General features: G+C 45.0%; 1 long non-coding RNA gene across 1 annotated transcript in view; it reads right to left on the bottom strand.

Annotated features, from left to right (window-relative positions):
* The window catches only part of LOC310753125, a 347,922-nt gene that overhangs the window by 12,819 nt on the left and 314,296 nt on the right, over nucleotides 1-20,807 (bottom strand). Inside the window, exon 2 of the long non-coding RNA XR_014543208.1 lies at nucleotides 15,181-15,196. This is a non-coding gene — a long non-coding RNA (uncharacterized lncRNA). The remainder of the gene's footprint in view (nucleotides 1-15,180; nucleotides 15,197-20,807) is intronic.

The raw sequence follows: 20,807 nt of genomic DNA, 5'->3' as shown, positions 1-20,807 counted from the left end.
AAAACGTTATGATGTGAAGACTTTAGGCATGTTGTATCTAAACATGCGTTAATAACTCTCTCTTTTCGAATCCCACACCAAGGGATGAGAGTAATAAAATAGTAACTCTTGTTCAACCGAGCAAGAGAATATTTGATAACAATATAAAAATGCCATCTGGCCATTATAATTTAAAATTATAGGAGATGTGCCGTCATCTTCAGCATATGTGTTAACTTTCAAAGCACGACTGCCTCCCAAAGTTTCTCATGCAGAAACATTAAAACAACATATGGCATGCATAGGCTGCAGGGACAACTAATGTCTGCTTTTGGCTAGATGTGCAAAGCCGGCAATGTCTAAACAGTGCTTGCCATAGCAGAGCAATAGCAGGGGAGAATGAGGAGAAAGCACACAGGCGCCACTAGGTTGAAAAGCAGGCCACAACTTTAGTAACAAGCAGTGCTTTCTTTCAAGAAAAATACCGTATTTTTCGCCCTATAGTGCACACCGGCCCATAGGACGCACTTATTTTTTTTGGGGGGGGGGAATAAAGGGGAAAAAATTATTCCCCCCCTCCGAGCCCCAAAGAGCAAAGAAGTGATGACAGCGAGCGGGATGGATCCCGCTCGCTGTCCTGGCTTCGTTTTTAGCCTCAGGGCTGGGGGTCCAGGAGTGAAGGCAAGGTTGCGCAACCTTGCCATCGCTCCCGGAGCTTGCGGGGCTGGGGGCGGGGGAAGCCCGAGCTTCCCCCGACCCCAGCCCCCAGAACGGGTCCCAGAGCGATGGTGAAGTTGTGCACAACCTCGCCATCGCTCCCGGAGCTTAGCCCCCAGAACGGGTCCCAGAGCAATGGCGAAGTTGTGCACAACCTCGCCATCGCTCCCGGAGCTTGCCGGGCTGGGGGGATAGCTTCCTGAAGCCTGGAGAGGGGTCGGTGCGCACCGACCCCTCTCGTTCTCCAGGCTTCAGCGAAAGCCTGCATTCACCCCATAGGACGCACACACATTTCCCCTTCATTTTTGGAGGGGAAAAAGTGCGTCCTATAGGGCGAAAAATACGGTAGGTGCCGGAACTCACCATGAAGTTGTTCCAGTAAATGTCTGGACAGCCCTGAGCCATTGACAAAAAGTCACGTTCACCATCCACAGAGGTGCTGAAAATGATGGCAAGCTGTCTTCTTAGCTGTTTTTTTTTGGGGGGGTCACACCTGGTTCTGGTGCAGGTCAAATAAATGTGCCCCCACCTCCCCCATTCTCTTAGGTTCAGGTGGATGTCCAGGGCACCTCGGAAAGGCCCTTGGGCAAACGTGGGCGTGTGCAACCGTGGAGACCTGGCTGGAAGGCTCAAAGCATAAGACAATTAATGCAAGTCCTGGAAACATAACAAAAGTCGTGAATGAGAATTCATAAAGAGTTTCATGGAAGGGTTGTCCACAGATCTAAGGTAAACTCCCCTCAGTGTGGAAAAATGCGTAATGACTACAGATCTGCCTAAATGAAAATAATTAAAAAGAACTCTGCAGTGGAAATATATATATATCAGTTAGGCTCCTGCTCGTTGCCAGATCTCATAGCCCCTTGGCCTTCTCGTAATTGATCATGAAGTTGTGATCCTAGAAGGCCTACAGGGTCACATGAAGTCTTCTGTTGTTTGGTGCAGGGATGCAGAGTCAATCATCATGTCCTTGAGGTAAGGAAAAGGGAATAGGCACAGAAGCAGCCACTACCTAGGTGAAAGCTCTCTGGGCTGAGGCAAGGGCAAACCAGATTGCTCCGTATTGGAGGTGAAAGCCGTTGTAGGCAAACATGAGGAACCTGTGCTGTGGTGGAAAGATAGGAATGCGTGTGGGATGTGATCCATGAGAAGCAGTCAAGTACAACATTCTGTGTCCAGGGCAGCTGTTTATCAGCTCCATCTGGTATGCAGGCTGAGACCCTCCCTGCCCGCGGACTGTCTCACCAGAGTGGTGCATACTCTGGTTATCTCTCGCTTGGACTACTGCAACACGCTCTACGTGGGGCTACCTTTGAAGGTGACCCGGAAACTACAACTAATCCAGAATGCGGCAGCTAGACTGGTGACTGGGAGCGGCTTGAAAGACCTACACTGGCTCCCAGTACGTTTCTGAGCACAATTCAAAGTGTTGGTGCTGACCTTTAAAGCCCTAAACAGCCTCAGTCCAGTATACCTGAAGTATTGTCTCCACCTCCATCGTTCTGCCCGGACCCTGAGGTCCAGCGCCGAGGGCCTTCTGGCAGTTCCCTCGCTGCAAGAAGCCAAGTTACAGGGAACCAGGCAGAGGGCCTTCTCGGTAGTGGCACCCGCCCTGTGGAACACCCTCCCACCAGATGTCAAAGACAAAAATAACTACCAAACTTTTAGAAGACATCTAAAGGCAGCCCTGTTTAGGGAAGCTTTTAATGTTTAATAGGTTATTGTATTTCAGTGTTTTGTTGGAAGCCGCCCAGAGTGGCTGGGGAAACCCAGCCAGATGGGCAGGGTATAAATAAAAAATTATTATTCTCATTATTATTATTCCTTGTAATGCCAGAGAAGACACATGAGGGAACATTTGGTCCAGCCAGTCGAAACTTCCTTGTTCCTCCTGGCTGGAGCATCCTTCCTGTTGCATGTGATAGAAGGTGGGCATGACCTAACCTGTCCAGGTAACAAAAGGACAAGTCCCGCAGCACTCTCCCTCTCTTTCACTTCCTTCTATGTTTGACCAGCTTCTAGCTAGGACTGCCCTGCTAGCTTCTCAGCTAGCAGAGGCACTGAGATCATTCTTCCATATGGTGTAGATCCACATGTACATATTTGTAACTAAGTCTGCCTTCGGGGATCACACTGTGCTCTACCTGATGTAAGTAAACTTCTTTTACTGACTTTGAATAAGATTGTGGCGTCTTTATTCTTTTAAGAGGGATTCAATGGAACTTACCAGGAACGTACAATTTGGTCTGTCAGACTGAATTGTATAATAGCGAGAGGCTCACACGAGCCTGCAACCAGTCATCTGCTGTGCCTGTAAAAAGGGGTATGTAAACTCTGCTAAGTAAAGGAACTTGCTGGCACAAGTTAGGAAGGATATTAATAAACAATATATCCTCTCCTGCCACCCTGGACATTCCCACACTTTGCTGCTACACAGAAGATGGATTTAAGAAAAGGAAGCATAAATTGGCCCTGCCCCGTAGCTTGACCAATTGCGGCTAGAAGCGGCTGCTTTGACAAGCATATGCCTTATGGATATTTTGGATGTATCATTTATAGTACTTTGTTCTTTTCTGTAGAGTTCTGCAAGTAAAAGTTTGAACAATATTTTTATGGGTCTGGACAATGATTTATTCCAAAAGGAGTCAGTTCTTATGCTTCCAGTCGCTTCAAACTGCACAATATGGATATCTGCAGTACTGATGATGATAACAGCACAAGCCTTTCCCTTGCCCTCCCAGCCCTGTATGAATTTCCCACAGTCAATGCACATGCCCATTCCTTCACAGAACCTACACTGTTTTTGTCACTGTTTCTGGATCCTTTCAGCTAGAATGTTTGTGAGCATTCCAGTACATCACAGAACAGTAGTCCAGCCAGGGATACGTCAAAATAAAGATTACAGTTTATAAAATCCCTGCTAGAGAATCTCTCCCCTTTGCTATAAAAGAGACAAAGTAAGGTAGACAAGATTTTGGAATGGTGCTCTGAGGATAATTCAAAACAGTAAGATCCATTTTGAGAAAAAACCCTCCCCCCCCCCCACTTCCTGGAATGTGTTTCATTCTGCATAGAAAATGTAAGCTTTTCTCTCTTTTTTTCAATTTCCTTTGTGGGCAGTATTGAGACCTGCTTTTGACAAGCTTTTGAAGATGGCTGCTGCTGCTGCTTCTGTTCAAAATGTGGGGAGGGGGAAAAAACTCATTTTCATCCTTTTTAAAGACTTGATTCCTAATATGAATTAGATTTTCTGAAGCTAGAATTACGCTCTATAATTGCATGCCATTTTGTATGCATTCATGTTAACCACACTGCAATTAAACATTCTGACTTCAGCATTCAAATGGTAGGTTTGCTAAAATAAGCCCCCCTTTTTGTCCTGTAGATCTTATTCGTTGCATATACCAATCCATCAAAAAAAGGAGAAAGTTTTCCATTAATAAATAGAACCCGCAATCTAGAAGAATAACCCTTCTCCGCCATCGAACATTTTAAATGAAATGGATGATACTTACATTCTTGATAAGGTCACATCTGTCAGGATAAATTGTTGCTTTCTATCATTTTCCCGTCATTCCAATATACGCTCAGTTATACAACCCAAATAAGACCACATGAGCATATCATAAATATACCTCAGATCTTATAAATATAAATTGACCCTTTATTTTAAAGAATAACACCTAGTTTGAGAAATAATTAACATAAGAGGAACTAAACATCAACATTCTTTGTTAACGTTTCTAGATTCAAATATTATTATTGCATTATTGTGGTGGATGAGAGGGGAATTCAGAATGGGTGCTTGATGGGAATTTTTATACATTTGCATTTGGATGGCGATTGCAAGTGAAATGCCAAAAAGAGCATAAGAAATGTCCTTTGTGCAATGTTAGACCATTGAGCTCTGTGTTCTTCAAACTTGGATGTGTGGGATATTTAAAATGCAGTCAAACCAACAATGCATGTTGGCTAGACAGGCACATGATAGGAGTTGAAGCTCACAGAGTTTTCCTGTAAGTTTGCTAGAGAGAATCCTGTGAGAGACACCCCCACTGGGCCCTGCTAGAGATGGGAAGGCCTGAACAAAAACCAGAAAAATTGGGGCAGGGGGGAACGACCCAGGTTTTTTCCTGTTTCCCCCCAAAGCCGCTTTCCCCTGGAAAAATAATTTTAAAAAGTGTGTGGAATATTCAAACTATATAAAACTGGTGTCCCGCCCCCCAATTTTTCCAGAAAAAACAGCTTTGGGGGGAAAAACCTGGTTTCTCCCCATTTTTCCTGGTTTTTTCCCAGGCCTTCCTATCTCTAACCCTGACGGGGGGGGGGTAGCCGTATCTATTGTCCTTACCTGCCTGGGGTATCCTCTTTCTTTTCTTACCCTTCATCTCATCACCAAGCCATAAATGTGAGAACATTTGTCTGAGCTATGTCTGAGCTACAGCTACAGACTCCATCTTTGTTGTTTAGCTAATTAGTCGTGTCTGCCTCTTCGTGACCCCATGGACCAGAACGCGCCAGGCACTCCTTCTCCTTGTGCCCTCCATCTTTCCCAACATCAGGGTCTTTTCCAGGGAGTCTTCCCTTCTCATGAGGTGGCCAAATTCTTGGAGCCTCAGCTTCAGGATCTGTCCTTCCAGTGAGCACTCAGGGCTGATTTCTTTCAGAATGGATAGGTTTGATCTTCTTGCAGTCCATGGGACTCTCAAGAGTCTCCTCCAGCACCATAATTCAAAAGCATCAATTCTTTGGCGATCAGCCTTCTTTATGGTCCAGCTCTCACTTCCATACATCACTACTGGGAAAACCATTGTCAACAAGGTAATGTCTCTGCTTTTTGAGATGCTGTCTAGGTTTATCATCACTTTTCTCCCAAGAAGCAGATGTATTTTAATTTCGTGACTGCTGTCACCATCTTAAGCTAGACTAAAATATGTCCTTGTAGCATTTTAAGCTTGCTGACTGAAATAAGCAGCTATATCTGTTACTCTTCAACAAGTATTCTGAGTGAGTAAATGTTATTTTTACCTTTTACAAGACTGTTTGTGTGATGGTTCTTTTAAGGGGGAGAAAAGGGGGAATTGCCAGCTATTTTGGGCCATCTCATCCCTTGCTTTTTCCTGTAAGACCAATTGCAGTCGTTAACAGTCGTCAACAGGTTTACCACACCTATCAGCCAATCACCCATTCCTACCACCCTTCTGAGTAATACCCCTCCCCACCCTCTCACTATATATAAAGGTCTGGTGACTTCTGTTTCAGTGTATCTGAAGAAGTGTGCATGCACGCGAAAGCTCATACCAAGAACAAACTTAGTTGGTCTCTAAGGTGCTACTATACAATTTTTTAATTTTTTTATATATTTTTGTACTGCGTCAGACCAACACAGCTACCTACCTGAATCTAATTTCTGAGAGGTAGAGGTCACTCATGCCTTGGTGTGCTATAACTGAAAAATGGCAGCACCATCCTCTGGTCTATATTATGACAAAGTGGAGTCTTCTAAATAAAGTGTTTACATCTTGGAAAGGCTTTCTCCTCCTGCTTTATCTGCCCTGTACAGAGTGCTTTCCACTGGAGCAGTGAACACCCGCCAGCATGTTCTGAAGTGCAAACTGACTCAGATTCCTGCCTCGTCTTCCAGCTGCATGCAGCTCCTGCTAATCCCCTTTATATAATATCAGCCAATTTTATTTTATGTACTACTGAAATTTATATCCTACCAACGTGCCCATAGGGCTCTTGCAGTGGCTTGCAGAAAGTGTGTGTGTGTGTGTGTGTGTATTGCAAAGATAAAATAATGAAAACCACAAAAACAACAAACCCCAACTGGGCAACAGCAGCACTAGCCACTGTTGTTCACTCTACAAGACTGTGAACATCATCTTGGCAACCAAACACCTTTCTTAAAAAGGACAATTGTAACTCAATTCTTGACAAAACAACTGTTTTATTAATTTATTACCGTATTTTTCGCTCTATAGGATGCACCGGACCATAGGATGCACTGGACCATAGGAGGGGGAGAACAGGGGGGAGAAATTCTCCCCCTCTCTGCTCAGCGCCCCTTCAGCGAAGCGGCAGGAGAAACAGAGCCCCTTCCATTTCTCCTCCCGCTTCGCTGAAGGGGCGCTGCGCAGAGAGGGAAAACTGTGCAGCGCCTCTCCAGCAAAGCAAAGCCTGGAGAGCAAGAGGGATCGGTGTGCACCAACACCTCTCACTCTCCAGGCTTCAGGCGCCTATCCGCAAGCCTTTGGAGCGCAACGGGAACTCCGAAGTTCGGTGGCGGTGGCAGCATGCCACAGCATGCAGTGGCCCTGGGGAAAAATGTGCTGTGAAGAAAACAGGCCCAGGCCCTTTTTTAAAAAAAGTGGTGCTGGCATGTTTGCATGCACTACACTGCCATGTCATGATGTTATATCACGTCATGATGGCATGGCGCACTGGGCACCCATGGGGGGACAAATTGGTGCTCCTGCTCGTAGGAATGTCCCCCTGTTTCTGCACAGTCTGGCCACTTATCAGTGCAAATTTAATGTGGCTCAATTGGCAAGGGGTTGCCAGCCTATGAAATGTGGTAACATTGCCTTACACTTTTCCCAAGCTAATTTTTTTATTATTAAAGATTTTCTTGTTTTACAGAAGTATGTGTAATGTTTCTCGTATTTTTTCCATATAACATTTTTACAAATCAGTTTCATTTGTTGAAACATTAGGAAGAAAAGGGGTGGAGGGGGGGAAGATGGGTGGGGTAGGATGGCAATGTTTCTATTTTGCTTAATGTATGTAGGGTTTGGTGTCAGCGTTACTCATGCCAGTTCTCTGCTGTTCTCTTGTGTTTCTTTGGTGGTGAGAGAGGTTGGGTTTGGCCTAGGGTGTGGTTGATCCCCAGGAAAGAAACTACATCCTTCTCTCATTCATATATATATATATATATATATATATATATATATATACTCGTCTGGGCCGAGAGTGAATTATTAAAACAGCCAGTTATTGCTTCTGAGGTATGCTGAGCTAGAGGTATGTCTGCAACACAGAGCGTCACTTATCTCTTTCTCCCACTTTCTTCAATCAGCTACCCAAACAATTTTATTTTCCACAGCCTGCTCTTTATCTGCCATGCCTGTATCTTTGCAGAGATAGAAATCCCTCTCTTCAGCTCTTCCAGGCCTAAGCTAAATATTTTAGCTTTCTATTCAATGTCCCTCTCAAGCCTCCGACCTGTATTTTCGGTTATAAGCCTCCTCTTGCAAAATAAACTGTGTACCTAGGAGTGTGCGTTTCTCATGCTCTCTCCTACAGAAGGTGAAGGATGGACATACAACCCCCTACTGGGGGATGCTCAAGGATTTGGTTTGCTCTGCAAAAAAGCAAACAAAACCACCCCCCCATCTAATACATCTGGACAAAAAAAGAGAGATGTTCTTCACCTGTTGTCGAAAAGATTGCAATATTCGATCGCCAGACATTTCACTCCAAAATTGAGGTGCTGTCACCGAAAGGGCCAAGGAACAAATGTTATTAGATTAGTTTCTACACAAGCGCCGCTCTAACCTCCATCCAGACAAGTGATCACAGTTCAAGTACCAAATCCAGCCAGGCAAAAACCTGCTCCAGATACGATTCAGGGCCGTAGACGGGTATGGACGGGGAAGTTATGCAGGCCAGATAGAAAGGGCTGAGTGGCTCCTGATCTTGAGATTCCCAGCCTTGCTTTATTATAAATCATGATGTGGAGATATAGTAATGACCTAGAAGGAGCTCGTCATTACTAACAGAAATTTCAAGACTGTACCAGCTCCAGTTTTCTGAAAAAGTCCCAACCACCCACAAGGATGACAGCAAATGATGATGAGCATTTGACTGTTTTTTTCCCAGAGCCTTACTAGCATTTTGCAGCTATGATATTCTACCAGATCATTTCAAGGTGCCTCTCATAGAACCATAGAATTGGAAGGGACCCTGAGGGGTATCCAGTCCAACCCCCTGCAATGCAGGAATATTTTGCCCTGCGTGGGATTCGAACCCACAACCTTCAGATTAATAGTCTCATGCTTGATCTCATGCCCACACTTCCTCCAAAGGAGCTCAAAGTATATCGCACACACACACACAGAGAGAGAGAGAGAGAGAGAGAGAGAGAGAGAGACTTCCAACTCCATTTTATTCTCATAAAAATGCTGTTAATTGGGTTAAGTGAGTGCTCACATTCTGCTTGCAGGCTGGTCACTGTAAGAACAAAATTCTGGACCGGAGGAGCTATTCTTGACTTGACCCAGCAGACCTGTCTTATGCTCTTATGAGATTTAAACTCAAGTTTCCTCACTTCTTGACCAATATTCTGTCCATTCTACCATACTGATGCTCAAAATATGCTATGTAAACAGTTATTTTACCAGTGTTGAAGCAATGATTCTTCAACATCAACTTCATTGGACTGGTCGTGTTGTGCGGGTGCCTGATTATCGTCTTCCAAAGCAACTACTCTATTCCGAACTTAAAAATGGAAAGCGTAATGCTGGTGGGTCAACAAAAGAGGTTTAAAGACTGTCTCATGGCAAATCTAAAAAAAATGTAGTATAAACACCAACAATTGGGAAACACTGGCGTGCGAGCGCTCCAATTGGAGAACAGCCTTTACCAAAGGTGTCATGGGCTTTGAAGACACTCAAACTCAGGACGCAAGGGAGAAACAGGCTAAGAGGAAGGCACATTTGACAAAGCTACACCGTGATCAACTCCCACCCAGAAACTAATGTAGAAGGACGTGTGGATCCAGAATTGGCCTCCATAGTCACTTATGGACTCATTGTTAAAACTGTGTTTATGCAAAACAGTCTTACTCGGCTGTGAGTGATCGCCAAAGAGGAAGAAGAACTGATGTTCAAAATATGTTATGTAAACTGAGTTATTTCCCCCAATGGGTGGAGGGGGGGGATCTCAAATGAGGATGTTAGCATTACTTTCCAGCTGTTCTACTGAACCTCCTGGAAGCCTAATTTGTTCAAAAGTTCAGACAGTTAATCTTCACAACCCCTGGCTCTTTGTTCTGCTTCATTTGCCAGTACCTTTTCTTTAATTTCTTTGAAGTCAGCTTAGGTATTGAACTATCTCCCTTTTAACCCATCTACTTTATTTACTGTCTCCTTTACCTTTTGATTCACCTCCATTAAATCTTTCCAGGAAGGCTACATGACCATTTTGGCACCTAATTCTTTGCTTGGTGAGCAGAGATTTTCCCCCTCACCTCTTCATATTTCCTTTTTAGTGCTTTATATTTAAAGCACTTTCTGCTTAAATTGCTCTTAGTCCTTCCATTTTTCTCCATAAGAGAATATCATGAGTACTTCATTTCACATCAAAGCTTTCCTTCTTTTGTACAGTTATGGACAAGCATGAGACTATATTTGGATCTGCTTTTTTTTTTCTTTTTTTTTCTTTTTTCGAGGGGGGGAGATTTCTACCACCATTTTCTAACTCAGAACCACATTGCACAATACATTCCTAGGTTCACATCTAAGATAGTGTCAACAGGTGGTCAAATGTGTGGTACAATTGCAACCCACAGGTGTTTGCAAAAAAATTATCATACAGGTATACCCAGCTGGGGGAAGAGAGGAAATTTAAGGCAGGAGTCAGCAAACTTTTTCAGCAGGGTCGCTGTCCCTCAGACCTTGTGGGGGTGTGGACTATATTTTGAAGGGGGGGGATGAATGAATTCCTATGCTCCACAAATAACCCAGAGATGCATTTTAAATAAAAGCACACATTCTACTCATGTAAAAACACGATGATTCCTGGACTGTCCGCAGGCTGGATTGAGAAGGCAATTGGGCCGGATCTGGCCCCCGGGCCTTAGTTTGCCAACAACAACAACAACAACAACAACAACAATTTATTATTTATACTACACCCATCTGGCTGGGTCCCCCCAGCCACTCTGGGCGGCTTCCAACAAAACACTAAAATACAATAGCCTATTAAACATTAAAAGCTTCCCTAAACAGGGCTGCCTTTAGATGTCTTCTAAAAGTTTGGTAGTTATTATTCTCTTTGACATCTGGTGGGAGGGCGTTCCACAGGGCGGGTGCCACTACTGAGAAGGCCCTCTGCCTGGTTCCCTGTAACTTGGCTTCTCACAGCAAGAGAACTGCCAGAAGGCCCTCGGCGCTGGACCTCAGTGTCCGGGCAGAACGATGGAGCTGCCTACCCATGATTTAAGGCAAAGTTTGCATTTAAAGATATTGATCAAATTGCACTTTCTGAAACAATATGAGAACCAGTTGTGGCTCAGCTGGTAAAGCCTGAGACTCTTAATCTTAGGGACGTGGGTTCGAGCCCTGCATTGGGCAAAAGATTCCCACATTGCAGGGGGTTGGACTAGATGATCCTTGGGGTCCCTATTCTACAATTCTATGATTTTATCTTCCCAAATCCCTGGGATGTGAATGACCCTGTGCTTGTTAAGTATAATAGATTTAACTGCGGGGCGCTGGTGGCACTGTGGTCTAAACAACTGAGCCTCTTGGGCTTGCCGTTCGTAAGGTCAGCAGTTGGAATGTGCACGACAGGGTGAGCTCCTGTTGCTGTCCCAGCTCCTGCCAACCCAGCAGTTTGAAAGCAGGTCAGTGCAAGTAGATAAATAGGTAGGAAGCTAAATGGCTCTGGAACTCGTCACAGTGTTCTGTTGTGCCAAAAGTGGTTTAGTCCTGCTGGCCACATGACCCAGAAAGCTGTCTGTGGACAAACGCCGGCTCCCTCAGCCTGAAAGCAGAGATGAGCGCTGCACCCCTTTGTTGCCTTTGACTGCACTTAACCATCCAGGGGTCCTTTACCTTTACTAGATTTAATTGACACAGAAATGGGAAATGTTTCTGTATTAATGAAGGTTTAAAATGGAAAGTGGCTAACACTGGGGTTTTTCCATGGGGCTGTATTGAAGTCAAGGAGAGCACTTTGAGCTCTTGCTAAGTTGATGATTAACCGATTGCTGTTCTCTGGCAGCTAACATGTGAGTTTCTTTGTCCCCCAAACTCCTTGGAGGGTCTTAGAGTTCCTTCTCCCCTCCACATCTTTTAAAAATCCCTGCCAAACTGCTCATTTCCCCTCCCTCCAAATAAGCCGGATTGTCAGTTCCTTTCTTCCCTTGCAGGCATAAAACAAAGACATTAACTACATGGATATTCTTAAGGAGGAGAGGTGGTTGTTCATCATTCTTGTAGCTTAAGGTGTTTGCAAAAAAAGGGGGGAGAGAGAAAAAGAATGGGCTCTTTTCTCTCCTGGAACACTTTCCTCTGCCTCAAACTCTTCCTGGATAGCTACAGGATAGCTTCCCTCTCCTCTGGGATGAGTTGTTTTGTGTGTGGAATCCCCTCTGCTTTTGGACGGCAGGACACGGCTGCTCAGCGATGTGTCTTCAGCAATCAGTGTCTTTCACTACCCTCTGAATCTGCCAGCTACAGGGTAACTGTGAATACTTGGGGGTGGGTGATCGCACCCGCAACCGACACTGAGAGGAATTAACACCCTCACTCTGTCACAATTTGACCTGTCCTTAGCCTCTCCTTTGGGTATGAAGAGGCCACAGCTGCTGCCACCGCTGTTGCATAGGAAAATGTGAACTCCCATTACGAGTCAAAGACCTTAATCTGTAAGGAAAATACCATGTGCTTGCTCCCATAGCGATGATCTGCACTCCGGAGTTTATGTGTTCTGCATTTATATGCAATCAAGACAACAGATAGGAATCCTCACTTATTTTGGAGGTTTCACACCAGGGCAAGAGGTAGGGATGGGGAAGAAATTCAAATCAGTTTGCATTTAAAGGCGAATGTACTTAATTCACACTTCTCAAAATACAATAGAAGGCCTGGAACACCGCAAGCTTTCGAAATTTGCACTCCGCTGAATTTTGCAGTGCAGCTTTACTACCAAACAATGTCTACAAATGTTTAAATGTTAGAATAAAGTGTGCATTAAAATGTAGTGGCAATGCCATACAAAACGGCTCAGGACTGCAATACCTCAAGGACTGCCTCTTTCCATGTGAACCTACCCAGTCCCTGAGATCATCTTCTGAGGCCCTCCTTCATGTGCCTCCTCCTTGAGAGGTCCAGAGGGTGGCAACATGAGAACGGGGCCTTCTCTGCAGTGGCTCCCCGTCTGTGGAATGCTCTCCCCAGGGAATTTCACCTGGCACCTTCATTATATACCTTTAGGCGTCAGGCAAAAACGTTCCTTTTTTACCAGACCTTTGGTTGACCGATCAACATCCTATATGTAGCTCTTTGGTGGGGGTACTATTGGGTTAAGGGATGTGGGTGGCGCTGTGGGTTAAACCACAGAGCCTAGGACTTGCCGATCAGAAGGTCAGCGGTTCGAATCCCCGCGATGGGGTGAGCTCCCATTGCTCGGTCCCTGCTCCTGCCAACCTAGCAGTTCAAAAGCACGAAGTGCAAGTAGATAAATAGGTACCGCTCCGGCGGGAAGGTAAACGGTGTTTCCATGCACTGCTCTGGTTCTCCAGAAGCGGCTTAGTCATGCTGGCTACATGACCCGGAAGCTGTACTCTGGCTTCCTTGGCCAATAAAGCGAGATGAGCACCGCAACCCCAGAGTCGGCCATGACTGGACCTAATGGTCAGGGGTCCCTTTAGCTTTACTATTGGGTTATTGTTTTTATTTTTATTTTATATATTGTGATCTTTTTTGTGAACTGCCTTGAAACCTCTGGGTATAGGGTGGTATATAAATTCAATAATTCATAATACAAAAGACAAGGGGAAATTGCTTGCAAAATTATTTGCTTTAGCCAAAACTTCATACAGTGATATGTTTATTAGGAAAATTTCACTCTCAAATGCTGATGAATTTTTATGAGGACAACCTTTGCAGCAGCTGATGGGTCTGTGGCTCCATTAGCCACCACACCAAGTTCTGCATGCATGCTTCTTCCCCCTTCCCTTAGCTCCTGCATGATTGGATGCATGCACAGCCTTCATGCGCTTGGTTTGCTATACCTGGGGTCCCCCAGAGGATGCAGACCCCACCTCCTTTTTGTGGGTGGGGCCACCTTAGTTGCAAGGCTATTAGCACCAAGCCACTTAACTTTGCTGTTAGGATTGGTGCCTGTGTCTTCTGAACACCACAGCTTCACTATCCTTCCTGCATAATGGCCCACGTAATGAAATCAACGCTGTGCAATGCCTAGGGCACTTCTGAGTCGTCGATCCTCTAATCTAGATAAGAAAAGAAGCAAAAGCTGTGTGTATAACCAAGTGAAAAGAGAGGTATAAAATAGCTCAGGCTGCCCCTTCACTGCTCATTCTTTTCCCCCTCTCCACCACGCTGCCCACCCCAGCCCCCTGCACTGTGGCTTAACTAAGTTAAGCTGACAGTGTTGCTCCTGTTTGATATGGCCTTGATTCATCGCTGATCTGCCTGTTTTCCAAGGTTAGCAAAAACAATATTGGTCTTCAGAAACAAATGCATGATTAATTGGTGCTTTGACAGTTGCATGGTAGTAAATGGGGCTCCAAATCAATCAATATTTATGAAATGCCAGTCCTCTATGAATTTATGAATTTAACAAGCGTTGAGTTAATATCACTCAGTTGTTTTTCATTATTTCAAACCTGGAGGGTAAGAAATCCCCTTCTGTTTTAAAATATAAATAGCTAGCATGCACAGAGAGTAAATTAAAAGTGTCCTGCTTTATTGTCAACACTTAACCCTCCTATCATGCTACATTTTCAAGTTTCCCTACCTGGAGCTCACAGTCGGAAAACTCTGAGAGCCAGTAACGCTCTCCAGGAATTCTGCTCAAAAGCTACATGTCAGCAGCGAGAGCTGGGGTGGTCATGCTGCATTTCCTATCAACCCCCAACTCATGAAGGGTGAAGCGCTGCAATGGAGATGCACGGAGGTACCTGCATAATTGGGGTCCTAAACTGGGTGTGGAGCCTCCACAAGTGCAGAAATCTCCCCATTTCAAATCTTCACCCTTTGTGAGTTGGAGGGGGGAGTACATAGAGGCAGGACTTAGCGTGGTCTCCCACCTCATGCTTTCGTCAGGCGGCAGAGGAACCAACTCCCATGGCAGGTTGCCAGGAACAGACAAGGAAAAGTCCTGAGCATCTGCTTTTTATTCAATATTCACAGAGAGAGGCTTGGGAATGCAGCCTATTGGAATAATGGCATTGTCCTGAGTAAGTCTCCACCCCCTTTGTCTCTCCTGCTTCCTCATGTGTCATTGCTATAGGTGCTGAAAAGTGCCTTCTGCCTTTGAGCTCTTTGCTCTCCTACTTTCAATGCTCGCCAGGTTCTCGGGGTGGGTGGGTTGGAAGGCTTTCTAAAGACACAGTGTCCATCATCTGTCGCTTCTTCTTCCTCCTCAGAGCTGTCTTTACACAGGGGTGTAAGGGGTGTGGGGCACCCGGGTGCCAAATTCTGGGGGGTGCCAGATGCCTGCCACTGAAGTCACCTAACCTCTTAACTACCTACTTGTTATGAAATAATAAATAATTTTGATCAAGCTAGAAAAACAAAATACATATATACCTAGGTAAAGGTAAAGGGACCCCGACCATTAGGTCCAGTCGTGGCCGACTCTGGGGTTGCGGCGCTCATCTTGCTTTATTGGCCGAGGGAGCCAGCGTACAGCTTCCAAGTCATGTGGCCAGCATGACTAAGCTGCTTCTGGCGAACCACAGGAGCGCACAGAAACGCTGTTTACCTTCCTGCCGGAGCGGTACCTATTTGACTACTTGTACTTTGACGTGCTTTCGAACTGCTAGGTTGGTAGGAGCAGGGACTGAGCAACGGGAGCTCACCCCGTTGCGGGGATTCGAACTGCCGACCTTCTGATTGGCAAGTCCTAGGCTCTGTGGTTTAACCCACAGTGCCACCCACATCCCACATAGATGTTACCAAAATGTATACCTACTGTTTCACTAAAGGATTTCACCTAAGATTAAGAGTCTCATGCTCTAACAGCTGATATGGCAAGTAACTTCTGAAGGGGGCTGTTGAAATTCCCTCTTTTAAACAACCATTAAAGGTACTACAGAAATACTGCAAATTCAGCGATCTGCAAACCAAAGGAATCCATTTTCAGGCCAATGCTATACAATCAGAAGAACTAGCAGGGAAAGGTTTTCACAATATTGCCCCATGTGTGGTCTGGGGAGAGGGGGTGTTGCTGGTGAGGCGGTGTGATCCGGGGAGGGTCTGGAGAACCAGGAAAATAGACCTGAAGGTCTACACTTGACTCCAAATCCAGAAGTTGCCTATGCTTGGTTTTCGATCTCTCACACCTGGGAAACCTGAGCTTAAGGTCTGGGAAGTGAAATATATCTCCCTGCACCACGAAACTTTAAAAAGGGTTAAAACCAGAAAGCCTGTGCTTAGCCTATATTTAAATGTTGGAGAATAATTTTTAAGGAGCTGCAAGATGAGAAAAAGCTCTCAGTGGGTATTCTCGCAGCCTGCATGAAAATTTTAATAGCATACTCCTATGCCTATTCCAACACTTCAGAATTCTCATCTCTCTAAAATAATCGCCAGGTGACTGATTATGATTAAAAAGATGCATGTTGTGTGGGTTTGCCCCCCTCCCTTTCCCTTTTTAAATTGTTATAGAACAAAGCTTCTGAAAGTTGTAAGGCGCACGTACACCAAGAGCAATATCTTCCGTTGTAACTAGAAAACAATGAAGCCACACCTATACAGGAACATCTGTCTTCAAAATAATGGTATGGCTTGGTTGCCATACCGTTGGCGGAATAGAAAAACCCTCTTGCATCATTTGTGACACCACCGGTGTAGAAGCCCAGTGTCAAATATTTGTAAACCAATTTAAACCCTGCTATATAGCGGGGCTTACCCGGCAAAAGAAGAACATTACTATTGAATATTTAAACATAATGTTTAATGTTTGAACAGGAAAGTTCATCTCCTGCATACTAAACTGCAAGGATGGGTGGCTTAGAAACAGTGCAGGGAGGAATAACGAAGAAGGAAAATAGGATTGGGCAGAAGATAAAGGGTCCTCACAACATAAACAATGAGACCCCCAGGGACATTGCGTCAGGGGAACTCTGTGAGGCTCAGACTAGATATGAAGGCCCATGATATGTTATTTTAAATGAAAAGCAGCCTTTGGGGGTGTGATTGGGACGGCACATGGGGCAAGAGGCCGCTTAACTCTTTCGTCATAGATTTTTCTCCCAGGGAAAATGGTGGTGGTGGGAGCATTAAGAGACTCCTACTCCTTACTGCTCTTCCAATCTCAGTCACAGTCCTCCGAGGCTACTTTCCATTTACAGAACCCAGAGAAAAGAGACAATGGGTGCTTTTTGACTTCCTGTATATTGAGCATTGGCCCTGTTTCTTGTTTCATTGCTGGGTTTTTTTGCAGCAAGATTAGATGACTTTGGGTATTTAATGAGCATTCGTTGTGATTTGTTTTGAGGGATGCTAGATGATGTTGCGGGATGCGGGTGGCGCTGTGGGTTAAGCCACAGAGCCTAGGACTTGCCGATCAGAAGGTTGGTGGTTCAAATCCCCACCCCGGGGTGAGCTCCCGTTGCTCGGTCCCTGCTCCTGCCAACCTAGCAGTTCGAAAGCACATAAAAGTGCAAGTAGATAAATAGGTACCGCTCCAGCGGGAAGGTAAACGGCATTTCCGTGTGCTGCTCTGGTTTGCCAGAAGCGGCTTAGTCATGCTGGCCACATTACCTGGAAGCTGTACGCCAGCTCCCTCGGCCAATAAAGTGAGATGAGCGCCGCAACCCCAGAGTAGGCCACGACTGGACCTAATGGCCAGGGGTCCCTTTACCTTTTAGATGATGTTGAATCAAAGCATGTATGACGCCAAACTTTCCAGTACATTTCCCCATCAAGTTCTTTATCACAAAAAAGGCTGGTCTTTGGGTGAATTGTGTTTGCTGTACAAGACCTCCCCATCAGCTATAACTGCGCAACCAGAATCTTTCAGTACATTTTGAATCCCACCCCCAAATAGCAACAGTCTGGAAATGCCCACGTGGTTTTCTCTGTGGTGATGCCCTGCCTATGGCAACTAAGAGCATCACTTTTAAAATATTATTTTTCTTCTTCTGCTGCTTAACATTTTGCTTGTGAGTGCTGGGCTTTGTGTTGTTGTTTTACCGCTCTTTTTAGTTTGTTTATTTGTGTATTAGGACTAGGGTTAAATTCATGTCTTGAGCAAGTCCTTTGTGGAGAAGGATGTATAATTTTTCTTAATAATAATAATAATAATAGAAATCCATTTTGAAAATCAGATGGCAACATCAGATATATTATTATTGCTATTTTTGCTGTTTTTATTACCCTTTTAGGATGAATTCTCATGTCATGGCATACAAATAGACAAAATAATTCAAATAGATTAAAAAAACAGCATTAAATTTAAAAATAAGGAGCTAGCATAAAACCAATCGTAAAGGTTTGATGGAATTTTATAAAGTATTGGGTGTATGAGAGTTATTTACTCTATCTATAATCCCATGGACTGCAAGAAGATCAAACCTCTTCATTCTGAAGGAAATCAGCCCTGAGTGCTCACTGGAAGGACAGATCCTGAAGCTGAGGCTCCAAGACCTTGGCCACCTCATGAGAAGAGAAGACTCCCTGGAAAAGACCCTGATGTTGGGAAAGATTGAGGAGAAGGGGACGACAGAAGACTAGATGGTTGGACAGTGTTCTTGAAGCTACCAACATGAGTTTGACCAAACTGTGGGAGGCAGTGGAAGACAGGAGTGCCTGGCGTGCTCTGGTCCATGGGGTCACGAAGAGTTGGACATGACTAAACAACAGCATCATCTACCTAATCTATCATCTATCTATCATCTATCTATCTATCTATCTATCTATCTATCATATATCTATTTGCTTATGGCTCTGAAACCATTTGCCCAAAGTAGGGATAAAAAAAATTAGCAGCAACACCTCAGAAATCAGAATTTCTCCTTACATTTACTCCTTTGCTCTATTTTGCAATGGGCTCTGTTGGAGACTAGATATATTAGGCTTGATCACTGATCCATTGAATCATTATAATAGTTTGTTCTTAAGATAGCCTTCTTTTAAATGCAATGCCTGTCAGTCAGGTGCCCTCAAACATTTCAGATTTAACATGACAGTTTCATTTCACAGGGATCCATGCAAATACAAATGGAAACCTCAATTCCTATCCCTTTTCAGCCTATGAAACTAACTGGTTTTTCTCTCATTTGTAAGCCCAAACAATCCCCCAGCTTTTGTCAAAGTCAGCCATGCTCCAAACTGGATTCCAGGTTTATTTGAAAGTGTTAGAGATTTTTCACAATCCCTGGATTGCATTTGACTTTGTGGTGGGATCCAGGCATCATATTTAAGGCATCCTATTTCTCCACAGGGACGCGGGTGGCGCTGTGGGTAAAAGCCTCAGCATCTAGGGCTTGCCGATCGAAAGGTCGGCGGTTCGAATCCCCGCGGCGGGGTGCGCTCCCGTTGCTCGGTCCCAGCACCTGCCAACCTAGCAGTTCGAAAGCACCCCCGGGTGCAAGTAGATAAATAGGGACCGCTTACTGGCGGGAAGGTAAACGGCGTTTCCGTGTGCTGCACTGGCTCGCCAGATGCAGCTTTGTCACGCTGGCCACGTGACCCGGAAGTGTCTTCGGACAGCTCTGGCCCCCGGCCTCTTAAGTGAGATGGGCGCACAACCCTAGAGTCTGTCAAGACTGGCCCGTACGGGCAGGGGTACCTTTACCTTTTTATTTCTCCACAAGCTCATTGTCTTGTACTTCAGCGAGACAGACTAATAATAAGCAATTGAATCCTAAAACATGTATAAATGGGGTAGAAAGGATGTAGGAAGGAACATATATGAAACTGTCACAGGCTGAAAATTGTCTGGTCCTTCCATCCCTACTTAAGATTCTTGATGGAGGAAGACTCTCTGATTTACATACTGCAGCCATTAGTGGGCATATTAACACGCATTCACATTCTGCAAGAATTAGAAGTCTTCACCAGTTCCATGCACATTGGCTTTCTTGCACACCTTTGCACTCTGATCTAAGGAAACATAGATGTCAATGGAATGAAAACATAGATTCTCCCAACAAGAATCTAGTCCCCCTTGTTTCCCTTGAGAAATGCTCTCCCCCAGCTCTAAGCTGTCATGGTTAAACCCTAGCCTAATTTGTTCCAAATCTAGTTAGCCTGGCTCTCCTTCCTACCCACCTCCATTCCACCAGTTGTCCCTGCCCTCTATCCACCTTCATTATTTTTACAGTAGAGGCCGATAGGGATTTGTCAATCTGGGAAGGTAGCTCAGAGTGGAGTCCCAAGATGGTTGGATGGTTTGGATTGGCAATTCCTGTAGCCAATTCAACTTACCCTCACCTTTCCCCATAATACTCCACAGTAACCCTGTGGTTCCTCTGATTCACTACAACCCCCTGGAGAAGAACACTCCATTCCTCCTACCCTGGAATACATTACCTACCTTCCTTCCTTCCTTCCTTCCTTCCTTCCTTCCTTCCTTCCTCCCTCTCTCTCTCTCTCTCTCTCTCTCTCTCTCTCTCTCTCTCTCTACCTTTTCAGCCCTCATGTAGGTATCCATGCTGCTTTGCAACCATGTGGATTTCCATAGAATTATTGTGGAATAGGACGTCCCTATTTTCATCGGGAAAATGTTGGAGGGTTTGTTGGTGGGCCACCAGAAATGGCTTTGGTGGGCATTGTGTTAGGATATTCCGTTCCACCTTAAGGAACAGGCATGATTGTTGTGTGTCACATGCCTGTGTACAGTCCAGCACAGCTTGCTGGGAACTTCCGTTTGTGTATAGCTATTGTTTTTGCCGCTTTGCTTTGGAGACGAAGGAGATCAGACATGTTTCCTTTTTGTCCTGATGTACGCTGAATGTACGCTGAATGGGACGCAGGTGGCGCTGTGGGTTAAACCACAGAGCCTAGGACTTGCCGATCAGAAGGTCCACGGTTCGAATCCCTGTGACGGGGTGAGCTCCCATTGCTCGGTCCCTGCTCCTGCCAACCTAGCAGTTCGAAAGCACGTCAAAGTGCAAGTAGATAAATAGGTAC

Source organism: Podarcis filfolensis (assembly GCF_964270895.1).
Source record: "Podarcis filfolensis genome assembly, chromosome: 17".
In the NCBI taxonomy this organism is placed as follows: Eukaryota; Metazoa; Chordata; class Lepidosauria; order Squamata; family Lacertidae; genus Podarcis; species Podarcis filfolensis.
This window is presented reverse-complemented; position numbering and strand designations above follow the sequence as displayed.